Source organism: Sus scrofa, chromosome 9, assembly GCF_054392235.1.
Source record: "Sus scrofa isolate SSC_HxYL_T2T_F1_AM1 chromosome 9, Sscrofa_HxYL_maternal_Yorkshire_Landrace_v2.0, whole genome shotgun sequence".
NCBI lineage: Eukaryota > Metazoa > Chordata > Mammalia > Artiodactyla > Suidae > Sus > Sus scrofa.
In genome coordinates, this window is record NC_139391.1 from 84,127,778 (window position 1) to 84,142,169 (window position 14,392).

The window sequence follows — 14,392 nt, forward strand, 5'->3', positions numbered from 1 at the left end:
CAGCATCTGTTCTGCAAAGAAGTTCAGTCTGTCCTTTTCTCAGATTCCACATGTCAGTGAAAGCATTTGATGTTGGTGTCTCATTGTATGGCTGACTTCACTTAGCATGATAATTTCTAGGTCCATCCATGTTGCTAAGAATGCTGGTATTTCGTTCTTTTTAATGGCTGAGTAATATTCCATTGTGTATATGTACCACTTCTTCTGGATCCACTCCTCTGTCGATGGACATCTAGGTTGTTTCCATGTCTTGGCTATGGTAAATAGTACTTCAATGAACATTGGAGTACATGTGTCTTTGCGAGTCGTGGTTTCCTATGGATAGATGCCCAGGAGTGGGATTGCTGGATCAAATGGTAGTTCTATGTTTAGTTTTCTGAAGAATCTCCATACTGCTTTCCACAGTGGTTGCACCAATTGACAATCCCACCAACAGTGTACTAGTGTTCCTTTTCTCCACACCCTCTCCAGCACTTATTGTTTGTAGAATTTTGATGATGGCCATTCTGGCTGGTGTTGCAGAACAAATTTCTGTGTTTCTTCACAGTGGCACTATCATTCCCTTTTCTGTTATCTTCTCTGTGCTGCAGCTGTACTCCTGAAATAAAACATCAGCACTTCATTATCCTCAGACACTGTTTTCTAAACAATGTGGGATAAGATAGCTCCCTAACTCTCAATATCAAATCTGTTCTCTGGGTCCTAAATACTCACGTTCATTCACTCCTCTCTCTTCTCACTAATGTTACTCCAGTTAAAACCATCACCTTTACCTACAAAGGATATTATATAGCCAATCTAACTGTTCTCATTTCAATGTGTTTTCCATATTCTTCTCTTTCAACTATTTCCAAGAATCCACTTAGAATGGTCTTAGTAAACCTCAGATTTTATTTTGCCATTCCTCTGTATAAAATGTGTCAAAGGCTTGGCATTCCTCTTAGAATAAATCCCAAACATCTTTAGAATTGCCTGTACCAAAGCTTTGCTAAGTCTTGCCCCTGCTAGACTTGCTTTCCCCTTTTGTATAATTCTTTCTTTTTTCAACCACCCTCTAGCCATACTGTTCCCCTATAGGTTCCCCCAAAAAAACAGTATATACCTATGCTCTATTGTATTTAAAAACCCTTTCCCCTGGAACACCTCTTCCTTCATCTCCTTCATTACACCACAACTAATTCATACTGATCCTTCATATTTTAGTTCAAATATAACTTTCTCAGGTTTACCTACCTTAATATCCCATTCTAATTTTTTATGTTGTTCTCAAAATGTTGTTCAATCTCAAGAATTCCCAAACTAGCAGGATAATTTTCTGATTATATATATCAACGTCTCCTTCTTATTGGACATTTTTCCTTTATAAATTTGAATGTAATATTGTCTTGACTGTCTATTACATGTAGCTTTTAAAAAATATCACAATGCCCAAAATTCCCTTCACTGAGTGTCACAAGCTCTAAGATAACATAGGCCCATTCTGAATTGATCTCTGTTCCACCTAATCAAGAAATTTTTCCTGGAGTTCCTGTCGTGGCTCAGTGGTTAACAAACCCAACTAATATCCATGAGGTCATGGGTTCAATCCCTGGCCTCACTCAGTGGGTTAAGGATTTGGAGTTGCCATGAGCTATGATGTAGGTTATAGATACAGCTCGGACCTGGCATTGCTGTGGCTGTGGCATAAGTGAATAGCTGCAGCTTCTATTCAACCCCTAGCCTGGGAACTTCCATGTGCCATGGGTGCGGCCCTAAAAAACAAACAAACAAGCAAAAAGAAATTTCTCCTCACTACTAATAGTGAGTTACAGAAGTATCTTGGGTGATTCCTCTGCCTTCTGAGAAATTAAATTACCTGTTATTAAATATTTTAGATTCATTTTTAAAAGGTTTCTAATCTTCTTTCATTCATTAGAATACAGTATCTATAAAATCCATTTTATAGTGTATTTTAAAACACTGTTACATGTCAATACGAAAACATTAAAACATTAATAAGATACCTCATACTTTATAGTTCTTAAAATGTCAGCTAAAGAAAGTGCATATAAAATAAGTTAATATGTTATGAAGCTGACAAAGGAGTACAGAAGCAAGCAAGTGAAAGATTTAAAACAGCTTTGGTTTGGAACTGCAATCCCTAGGTGGTCTAATTCTAGCAGAACATTGCCACAAGGCACAGGACCCCAGCATTGTTAGAAACCACTCAAGTCATCTGCCATTTTGTCAGATGGAGGAGCTTCCCTACCTCGTAGATGAAGCTCATCACGGCCTTGACAACGTTGGGTTCCACATCATTAGTTTCCATTTGGTTCTATAGCAACAAAATAAGAGAAAATTAATTATAGTAGATGCTGGAAACCAAATAGTGGAATTAAAATCCCAGCATTCTCATTTAATGGCCAAGAAACAAATTACACTATTACAGCAGAACAGCTTTTTTAACCTCCTGTGCTGGTTTCTGCATTTTGCAGGAATGCAGAGCTTGTATTCTGAAATAAACAACTTTATTAAAAATGACTCCTGGAACATTGCTATGGAGAGTTCAGTCAGCGGTTCTCTCCAATGCGTGGGCTCTTAGGAAGAAACCATGTTTGTATTTCTCAGAAAAACTACTTACCTCCCTCTGGTTGCTTAGTAAAAGGAGTAACATTTTTACTTCAAAATCATCTGATGGATTCAAGCTGCTGAGACAGACTGCAAAGCATTGGCACCATCAAATGATTAGACATCCCATTACAATTCCACTCTAAGGCTGATTAAAACAAGGAAGTATAAGAGATCCCATATTCAGTGGAGCTAATCCAAACCACTGGCTCAAAGGTCAAAATCAGAAAGGGCTTGAAAGGGAAAGGCTCTAGGTACATAACATGTCTGAAGCATTTCTTTCAGCAGAGTCCTAACTCTTGTACCAAGCTCTGAAGCTGAAAAAGGACAACTCAGGAGTCCCCGTCGTGGCACAGTGGCTAACGAATCTGACTACGAACCATGAGGTTTCAGGTTCAATCCCTGGCCTTGCTCAGTGGGTTAAGGATCTGGCGTTGCCATGCAGACAAGGCTCAGATCCAGCATTGCTGTGGCTCTGGCGTAGGCTGGCAGCTACAGCTCCGATTAGACCCCTAGCCTGGGAACCTCCATGTGCTCGTGGGTGCAGCCCTAGGAAAAAAAAAAAAAAAAGAAAAAGGACAACTCTTTCAAGGAAGTATTTTATACAAATGATTTCTTCATTTACCACCCTTCATCCTCTAATAACACTTTACATTAAGAAAGTGCAGTATAAGCTTTATTAGTAATTTGAACACAAGACTGACTATGCTAAATGGCAAATAATATACTCCAAAAGGCTTTCAAGTCCACCACTTTCTTTTCTAGTTTTATGTTTAATAGAAAGAATAACACTTCCCAAATGACTAAAATCAACAATGTTTTCATTGTTCTTATTACGTATTGTATATGTATATACTATTTGGTATGTAGACAGGCAGATAAATAGAAAAATGTGGCTTTCAGATGCTGTAATGTAAACTACTACATGATAGCCTGAAAAAAATATATTCAATTTCTATGTAGTCACTTTTATTTTGTCATTTCCTATCATCTTTGTCTTCTCTTTGTATTTCTTTCCTTTTTTCATGTTTCGGTTATAACCATTTACCTCCTAGATGTTTATTGATTTGTATACAACTTATATAGCTTTATTGTATGGGTTTAATGAATCTGCTGCTCTGTGACTTCCTGAAGAGTTATTTCTGTTGAAGATCAATTGTCAAGTATGTCTTTCTCTTTCTTTATCTTCAGCCATATATTCAAAATGTGCTTACTTTCTTTACTTGGTGTTGTGAAGACAAGGAAAAGTATAAGCATCACTTCATGTATCCCTTGTGATTATTCTATTAATTGCTTATTTCATGAATGACTCTAAGATGTGTGTTTTAACTGAGCCTAAGACACCCATGGTCTGACTTAACTCATATAAATATGTATTCAAAGCCAATCATTATCCGGTTAACGACAAAGGTACTAATATTCATCCTCTTTTTGAGGGAATTTAAGTTTTCTTAACCAATTCTTCTTCATCATAATTAATAGAAAAATATTCTAATAATCACATGGTTACATATAGATTGTAATTTTCATGAAAGTCTGGAAAGTGTGTGCACATATGCACATGTGTGTGTGTTCATTATAGATTAGGCAGCTGAGGTACCATGAGAGAAAAGGACACATACAACTCCAAAAATGCGGAATGATATAGAGCATAGCTGATAATTTAACTTGTCTTTCCAGATTTACAGTTCATAGATATATATGTTAAAACACTTTGATTTTACTTTTTAATCATTGACATTTGGAAAGTGCAAAATAGTAGAAACAACAAAATTTAAAATTACTTGGAGTATCACTTTTACTTACCTCTAAAAATATGTGTATTTTAAGTCTTATATACATAATTCCAAGGGAATAAAAAGAACTTCAGATAAAATGTAAGAGTATAGCTTTAACTGAAAATAACCCAGGTATCTAATAATTATAGGGGATTACCAAATTAGGTAATTTTGTAATTGGTAAATTGGTACACTCTGAATACATTAAATGTTACATTTTGTAATTGGGAATATATACAATTTTACTTGCAATTAAAGAAATAAAAATTAAGTTACAATTTTTCACTAATCATATTGTTCAAGACAGACATTTTTGATATGCAGAATGTTGGTACATGAACAAGTTCACTGCTTTCATATATTTCTAGTAAATGTAAAATTAGGGAGAACAATTTATCTACTAAAAGTAATTTATCTACTAAAAGTAGTATGTTTTTAATAACTAATTCCTTATCTAGGAATTTATCCTCTAGATCCACTCACATGAACAAAATAATATATGTGCAAAGTGTGCAACAAAGCATTGTTTATAATCATAAAAACCTTGAAATAACCTAAATGGCTGTCAAAAGGGAAGTTATGAAATAAATGTTAGCATATCATGAAATAAATAACTCAAAAGTTTTCAAATAACAGAAATGTTCACTTTATATTATTTCATAGAAAAGGTAGATTATAAACAGACTTTAGTATCATCCTAAAATAAATATATCAAATATTTAATTGTCAACTGTGGTTCTGTAATACAGAACTTGTATTCTCTTTCATACTGAAAATTTTCTGATGAATATGTAAGTACTTTTATTTTTTTATTATTTGTTTATTTTGTTTTTTAGTGCTGCACCTGCAGCATATGGAAGTTCCCAGGCTAGGGGTCAAATTGGATCTACCGGCCTACACCACAGCCACAGCAATGCAGGATCTGAGCCGCATCTGCGACCTACCCCACAGCTCATGGCAAGCCCGGTTCTTATCCCACTGAGTGAGGCCAGGGATTTAACCTGCATCCTCATGGATCCTAGTTGGTTTTTTTCACTGCTGAACCCCAAAGGGTACTCCTCTGTAAGCACTTTTATAGTTTAAAAGATTATTTTAAAATGACGCAAGGGGTGGATGCAAACTAATACATTTAGAATGGATAAGCAGTGAGGACCTACTGTATAGCACAGGGAATTATATCCAGTCTCTTGTGACAGAACATGTTGGGAGATAGCATGAGATAAAGAATATAGGTGTGTACATATGTGTATATATATATATATATATATACATAAGACTGGGTGATTATGACTGGGCCTAATATATATGTATATATGTGTGTGTGTATATATATATATGCATATGACTGGGTCACTATGCTATACAACAGAAATTGACATAATACTGTAAATAATCTATACTTAAAAAATTAAAAACAACTCAAGGAAGCAGAAGTACAGTCTTCTTTAATAAAAAACTTTTTATATCTAAGGTCTGTAGCATAATAGTTTCATATACATCTACCTAGTGAAATGAGTACTATAGTGAAACTAATTAACATATTACCTCCTCACATAATTACCATTTTTTTGTGTGTCATGTGAACACCTGAAAAGTAGCAAATTTAATACAATATTATTCAATACAGTATTATTAACCATAGCTATCATGTAAAATATTATATCTCCAGACGTATTCATCCTACATAAGTGCAACTATGTACCCTTCAGCCAACATTGCCCCATTTCCTCTACTTCCCTACCATTGGGAACTACCCTTCCACTCTCTGTTTCTAGGTTCTGGACTATTTTATATTCAACACTTAAGTGAGGTCATATAGTTTTTTTTTTCTTTCTGTGTGTGATTTGTTTCACTTAGCATAATTTTTAATAAAATTTCTGCCAAAAATAATTTTAAAATGCAATTTAAAAGCTACACATAATTTGTGTTGGAATGCAGAATGCCTCTTTGGGAAAGGCTGCTGAATGTTTCAGAAAATGTTTAATAAGTTGATGGATGTTTCTCTCTCTCTTTCTCTCTCTCTTAACAAGCATTCCTCATTTCCTTTGTATAGTAAAAAGTGGGGCTTGGATGTCATGATGTCCTCTGGGAACTAAGACTGTGGATGTTCCCAGGACGGTAGTCAGTCAGGAGGAGAGGGAGATAAAGATGATGGTATGGTATTTGAGATGAGGATGGGCCCAACAATCTGATGATTGATTCATACTTCAGTAAAAAGAGATCAAAAAAGATGTTCTGACTATGATACTTCAAATAGTACTAGTCTTTAGATACTACTTCAGACTCCTTTGACCAAGGACTTTAGAAAATTAAAATATAATAATGAATTTTAAATAGTCGATCAAAAAATAATCAAAGAATATTTTAAGAAATAGTAAATTTTAAATGAGTAAGGAGCAAAAATGATCAAGTAAATTTGCAAAATAGAACTTGTAAAAATGTAAACTAAATCATTGAAATCAAACTAAATGAAATCACATCATTGAATGTAAAATGTAAACTAAATCAATGAAATCAAAATTCTCAAAAGATTAAACAGATTCAACACAGCTGAAAAGAGTATTAGTAAACTGGAAGATAGGATTGAATATATGATACAGATATACACAGAAACCAGTTAGACACATTTTCTGTCAAGTTACACTGGTCTTGTAGTCTGCTTACTTCCCTTCATCTATCCCAAGTTTTCCTTACTCCTCAAACTTCTTTATGGTATTTTTTAAAAAGATATTAAAAATTTTTTTCTTGTTTTTTTTTTTTTTAGGTGCTTATAGATTTCTGAATTTGGAGTTTTCTTCCTATTGCAATAGTCCCGCTTCCCTTATTGCAATAGTGCCTTGCCCTTTCTTGCAAAAATTCTTTTGAAAAAAAAAATCTCTCCTGATTTGCTTTTTGTTGATACTCTATATTATATCCTTATCTCTGACCCGTATTTATCCAGCTGCTTACTCCATACAGCTTCTTAAATGTTACAGATGAAATATGAATTCAAGATGAAAACCCAAACTGATGTTTTTGCCTCTCAAATTTGTTTCTCATTTATTCTTAGATAATTTATTTTTTATTACTAAGTAATTTAATGAAACTTTCTTCCAGTGATAAAACTTAGAAACTGTGTAGGGGAAAGGTGGTCCTACCGGATGTGCATACTTGCATCACCCACAAATGTAATATATCCCCAAATTGTATTGATATTTCTCTTAAATATAACTTGAATCCTTCATATGAACTGTCACCTTCTGGTTCATGCTACCATTACCCCATAACTGTATTATTTTGGTGACCTCCTCCTAATACATTCGTTTTACTAATTTCATCCGTTGCCTGAAACCCTCTAATGAGTCAGTCACGTTGCTTACAGAGTGGAGGTCAGTGTATTAATAAGAATAAAATTTGGCACAATCTGGGCTCTATTATTTTTTCCAGTTTCATTTTATTCACCTTCGTTAAATGACTTCATTTTAGTTGTTTCAAATGGCACTGCCTACTGACTCAGGAATATTACATGAGTTTTTACCTCTATTGAGAATGTCTATGTTCCTTTCTTTTCATCTAAGTAATTCCTCCTCAACCATCAGATCTCAGTTCAATTGTAATTTCCTTGGAGAATTTTTCCCTCATTACAGACTAGATCAGGTTACTTATTAAGATCTTTCTTAGCAAATGAAGTATACATTTATGTCACAGTTCTTATAATCCTATTTTTAATCTGTGACTAACATTAATGTCACCCATTTCCAGGAAACTCCCATTATCATAATTTATAATAACCTCCACAAACGCAAGGATGTTTGTTATCTATCTTACTCCTGATATTTATCACATTTCTTGGAATGTAATAGGTTCTTAACAAACGGTTTGATTAAATGAAGGAAAGAATTAGTAGTGAAAATCAATGAATCAAGAACAGCTGCTAAATTTGGCCATTTAAGAAAAACAACCCTTTTATGAATGGATAACAGAAAAATTTTAAATGTCCAGTAAAATTAAAGGATCAATACCATGAGAAAAGGAAAAAAATCCATTTCCTTGATATAAAAATTGTACTTGAAAATAAATGTATTGAGAGTTTACCAACAGAGTATACTGATAACAATATTTTATTTATATACAAGGATGTAGTTTGCATTCTTTCAAAATCCTAGAGTAGCATAGTATCACAGCAATAATAACATTAATATGGCTGAATACTTTAATGTTCTTTTGATATTATTGAAAAACACCACATATATCATTTGTGCCCTGGAGATATAGCTAAATATGGTATTTCCAGGCACACGTAATATAAGATTACTGAATTTTTATAGCATAAAAACACAGTTATAGCATAGTATTAAAAATCTGCATAATACCAAGCACCAAAATAAAATTATTGTGAAAATAACATATCAAGCATATTTTCAATAGGATGATCTCAGGGAAAAGAAACAACTGAAAGTAAATATGTATCCATTTGAAAACTCCATAAAAATAATAGAATATAAAATTTATTTTCAAGTGTAGAGTTGCAAAGGTAACGTGCCTATTATCATACCTGAAGAACATTTAAAAACCCCTTGTAGTATTTGGAATTTAAAAATAATGGAATATTCTCTGTATCCATCATAGTATTTATTTATAAATGCTCATATAAATTATTAAATTAAACATACAAACAACTGTGAATATTCTCACATTTTATATTAATAGGAATTTTAATAACTAGCAATATTTAATTTGGTTCATTTATATTGCTTTTGATAAAGTTTCATAAAGGTCAATCAGAATTATCTTTTACTTATTATTTCTGACTGTATTGCATTTGTAAATATGTTTTTAAAAATCTTTACATCCTTATTCAATCTGTATTTTTAAGCTTGAAATTCATGGTGTTAGACAAAATTACAAATTTATTGTAAAAGAATATGTATTTTAAAAATTAATTACAGAATTTTTTTTTTTTTTTTTTGTCTTTTGACTTTTTAGAGCCACACCAATGGCATATGGAGGTTCCCAGGCTATGGGTCTAATTGGAGCTACAGCTGCCAGCCTACATCACAGCCACAGCAATGCGGGATCTGAGCTGCATCTGCGATTCACACCAAAGTAACATTGGATCCTTAACCCATTAAGCAAGGCCGGGGATCGAACCCACAACCTTGCAGTTCCTAGTTGGATTCATTTCCACTGTGTCACGATGGAAACTCCAATGTACAGTAATACGAGGTTTTGTGGCCAGGTTTACAGTTCTATGACATTTTAGAACATGTAAAGACACACACAATTATAGCCACAAACAAGATATTGAATCTTTCGTCTCCCAAAAATCTTACTTCTTTTGTCCCCTTAAGTCACACTTTTCTTCTATCCACTATGCTGGCAATCACTGATCATCTTTGTCACCACTGTTTCCCTCTTTCATAAACGTACGGCATGCAGTCTTTTGAAATTGGATGCTTTCTGTCAGCATAATGTCTTTGATATCTGTCGCTATTGCTGAATGTTATTAACAGGTCCTTCTTCTTACTGTTTTATATATATAATATTCTATAGTATGAATATACTACATACTATGGAAGTATTTTTAGGTTGTCTTCATTATTTGTTTGTAGGGTGGATTTTACAAATAGAGCTGCTATAAACATTCATGTACAGATTGTTGTGAATCCATAGGTTTAAACCTTTTAAGAATTAATGCCTAGAGATGTCATTGCTATTTCCTATGATAAGTGTGCATTTAACTTTATAAGAAAATACCAGAATATTTTCCAGAGTAGCTGCTACACCATATTTAATTTAATGGGCATTTGTATAGGAGTTCTGGTTGCTTTGGATCATTGCCTGCCCATGGTATTGGTAATGTCAGGGTTCTTTTATTTCCCCTACTATAATAGATGTGTAATATAGTTCACTGTGGTTTTAATTTGAATTTTCCTAAAGGCTAATGATACTTCTATTCATGTGATCATTTTTCATATACGTATCCTTTATTATAAAGTTTCTTGTCATCTATCATCTTTCTCTATATATTGTTTTGTATTCTTACTATCAAGTATTGAGAGTTCTTTATATATATTACATTCCAAAATTCCAGCCCCATAAATAAAATTTTGAACAAGTTGGAAGGCAAAAATGTACCTTTTCATTATTCAAGTAAATTGTTTCTAAAATTGTCAACTTGATTGTCTGCTTAAATTGAGAGATTTTGAGTGCTAACCTAATTAATCTCTTTAAGACATTACTAGGTAGGCATTTGCAATATTTTAATAAATAGGCAATTACTAATTCTCCCCTAAGCTCTTAATTAAGAAGGTAGCTGAAAGATTGTCCTTCTTTGTTCTGCAAAGTTATCGAGCTACTTTAGGAAAAACTTCATAGTTTATCTTTGGACAAAACTGTCCATTTAAGAAATAAGGACATTGAGAATTATAGAAGTCCTGCTATGGCACAGAGAGTTAAGGATCTGGCATTGTTTCTGCTGCAGCACAGGTTTGATCCCTGGCCCAGGGCAGTAGGCTAAGGATCCAGCATTGCCGCAGCTATGGCATAGTTTTCAGCTGCAACTCAGATTTAATCCCTGGGCCAGGAACTTCCATTTGCTGCAGGTTCATCCAAGAAAAAAAATTTTCCATTTTTTTTCTTTCTAAAAGATACGAATATATGTGTTTGCTATAGACAAAATGATTTGGAGTTAAAAATTATTCCAAAGTATAATTCTAATGGAAATATGCTGTTCCCTTGGTATTTATATATTCTATTTATTTTAAAAAACACCCATTTCTACTGTTTGGAGAGTTGAGTTGTTTCCAGTTGTATTATTTTTGTTTGCTATTATATATAACCATAAAATGAACATTTAAATACATTTTATTATTATCTCTTGCTTTGCTTCTCTATATAGACTCTTAGAAATGGAATTATCGTGACAAACAGGCAGGTGATCTAAATAATCTGTCACTATGGTGTAATATAGATTATTTCAGCAACTCTGTCCCATGTATCAAATGTTCTTTCAAATATCAAATATTTCATCTCCATGAAGAAACTGAAGCTACTGGGGGAAGAATAAATGTCCAATTCATTTCCATCTACTGGAAACAGATACTTTGAACTTTACAAATAATATTCGTGTGTGTATTACTTACTCTTTAATTTAGTTAACCACTCAATACCAGTGTCTATTTCAGGAACTGTATAGAAACTGATTAATAGGATCTAGAGACAATGGTTTGAGTCTCTGCTTTATCAAATAAAAAGGGAATACAATAAAGGATCATTCTAATTGTAGAGGGCAAATGCTATTTCCAGTATTCTTTGCTTTTAAGTTGCTGGGATGGCTATTAGACTAACTCTGGGGCTCTTTAGGATAATCTCTTACCGGTATAAGTGACACTCTTGAACACAATATGCATGCCATGTGTTTCTTGTTATAACCTCACAACTGTTTTTCCGTAGTTCCCTAGATTCATGTTCCCACACCTAAGATGTGATTCTTGAATCACAGGACCTGCAGTTTGGGATGATGTATGTTTTGAATTGACGTCTGCCTCAGAGCACACAACTATTCTATTCCTTCCTTTTATTGATAGTTTCCTTACTTTTACTTAGATTATAGCAGATAAATGATATCTTAGATTCACAAATGCTTCATTTACCAGGAACTAAATCTGAAACCTGAGATTAGAGTTTGAAGTTTCAGAATGCTGCATGACTGAAATATTTAAGCCTCCAGGGTCTCAGAAACTGGTTGTAAATCCTGCCAAAAGTGGACTACATTACTTCAGTTCTTAACTGTATTAGGTCTTTTTGGAACATAAAAGTGCAAAGACAAGCACAATTTTTTAATTAAAAAGTCTACTGAAATTTTCAAACCTTCAAAAAGTTCATGTTAGCTTGTGTTCTATAAATGTGCAAGCCTATTTTTCCCTCTTTGGTGGCAGCTGTTCCTTCACCTGTACTTCAGTATGTATTTTCAGAAGCATCTGGGATTCTGTAAATCTATATGAAGAATCATGGTGTGTGTAAACATATGTCTATGTGAGTATATTCTTGGATGGATATTATGGAGAGGTGTTTTTGTTTTTGTTTGTCCTGTACATCATTATGGATAAAGAGATATAATCAGAATAGGCATATAAAGGCCATCAACATTATTTCCTATACTACGTCTTAAACATACCACCACATCTGATAGGGGAAAAGGGAATTTATTTATTTATTTTTTAATTTTTGTACAACAAGGAGATCAAGTTATCCTTATATGTATACATGACAATTACATTTTTTTCCCCCACCCTTTCGTCTGTTGCAACATGAGTATCTAGACATAGTTCTCAATGCTATTCAGCAGGATCTCCTTGTAAATCTATTCTAAGTTGTGTCTGATAAGCCCAAGCTCCCGATCCCTCCCACTCCCTCCCCCTCCCATCAGGCAGCCACAAGTCTCTTCTCCAAGCCCATGATTTTCTTTTCTGAGATGTTCATTTGTGCTGGATATTAGATTCCAGTGATAAGTGATATCATATGGCATTTGTCTTTGTCTTTCTGGCTCATTTCACTCAGGATGAGATTCTCTAGTTCCATCCATGTTGCTGCAAATGGCATTATGTCATTCTTTTTTATGGCTGAGTAGTATTCCATTGTGTATATATACCACCTCTTCCGAATCCAATCATCTGTTGATGCACATTTGGGTTGTTTCCATGTCCTGGCTATTGTGAATAGTGCTGCAATGAACATGCGGGTGCATGTGTCTCTTTTAAGTAGAGTTTTGTCCAGCTATGTGCCCAAGAGTGGGATTGCGGGGTCATATGGAACTTCTATTTATAGATTTCTAAGGTGTCTCCAAACTGTTCTCCATAGCGGCTGTACCAGTTGACATTCCCACCAACAGTGCAGGAGGGTTCCCTTTTCTCCACAGCCCCTCCAGCACTTGTTATTTGTGGATTTATTAATGATGGCCATTCTGACTGGTGTGAGGTGGTATCTCATCGTAGTTTTGATTTGCATTTCTCTTATAATCAGCGATGTTGAGCATTTTTTCATGTGTTTTCTGGCCATCTGTATATCTTCTTTGGAGAAATGTCTATTCAGGTCTTTTGCCCATTTTTCCATTGATTGATTGGCTTTTTTGCTGTTGGGTTGTATAAGTTGCTTATATATTCTAGAGATTAAGCCCTTGTCGGTTGCATCATTTGAAACTATTTTCTCCCATTCTGAAAGTTGTCTTTTTGTTTTCTTTTTGGTTTCCTTTGCTGGGCAAAAGCTTTTCACTTTGATGAGGTCCCATGGGGTTTATTTGTGCTCTAATTTCTATTGCTTTGGGAGACTGACCTGAGAAAATATTCATGAGGTTGATGTCAGAGAGTGTTTTACCTATGTTCTCTTCTAGGAGTTTGATGGTGTCCTGTCGTATATTTAAGTCTTTCAGCCATTTTGAGTTTATTTTCGTGCATGGTGTGAGGGTGTGTTCTAGTTTCATGGCTTTGCATGCAGCTGTCCAGGTTTCCCAGCAATGCTTGCTGAATAGACTGTCTTTTTCCCATTTGATATTCTTGCCTCCCTTGTCAAAGATTAATTGACCGTAGGTGTCTGGGTTTCTTTCTGGGTTCTCTATTCTGTTCCATTGGTCTGTCTGTCTGTTTTGGTACCAGTACCACACTGTCTTGATGACTGTGGCTTTGTAGTATTTCTTGAAGTCTGGGAGAGTGATGCCTCCTGCTTGGTTTTTGTTTCTCAGGATTGCTTTGGCGATTCTGGGTCTTTTGTGGTTCCATATAAATGTTTGGATTGTTCTAGTTCTGTGAAACATGTCATGGGTAATTTGATAGGGATTGCATTGACTCTGTAGATTGCTTTGGGTAGTATGGCCATTTTTACAATATTGATTTTCCCAATCCATGAACATGGAATATCTTTCCACTTCTTTACATCTTCTTTGATTTCTTTGATTAAAGTTTTATAGTTCTCGGCATAGAGGTCCTTTACCTCTTTGGTCAGGTGTATTCCGAGGTATTTGATTTTGTGAG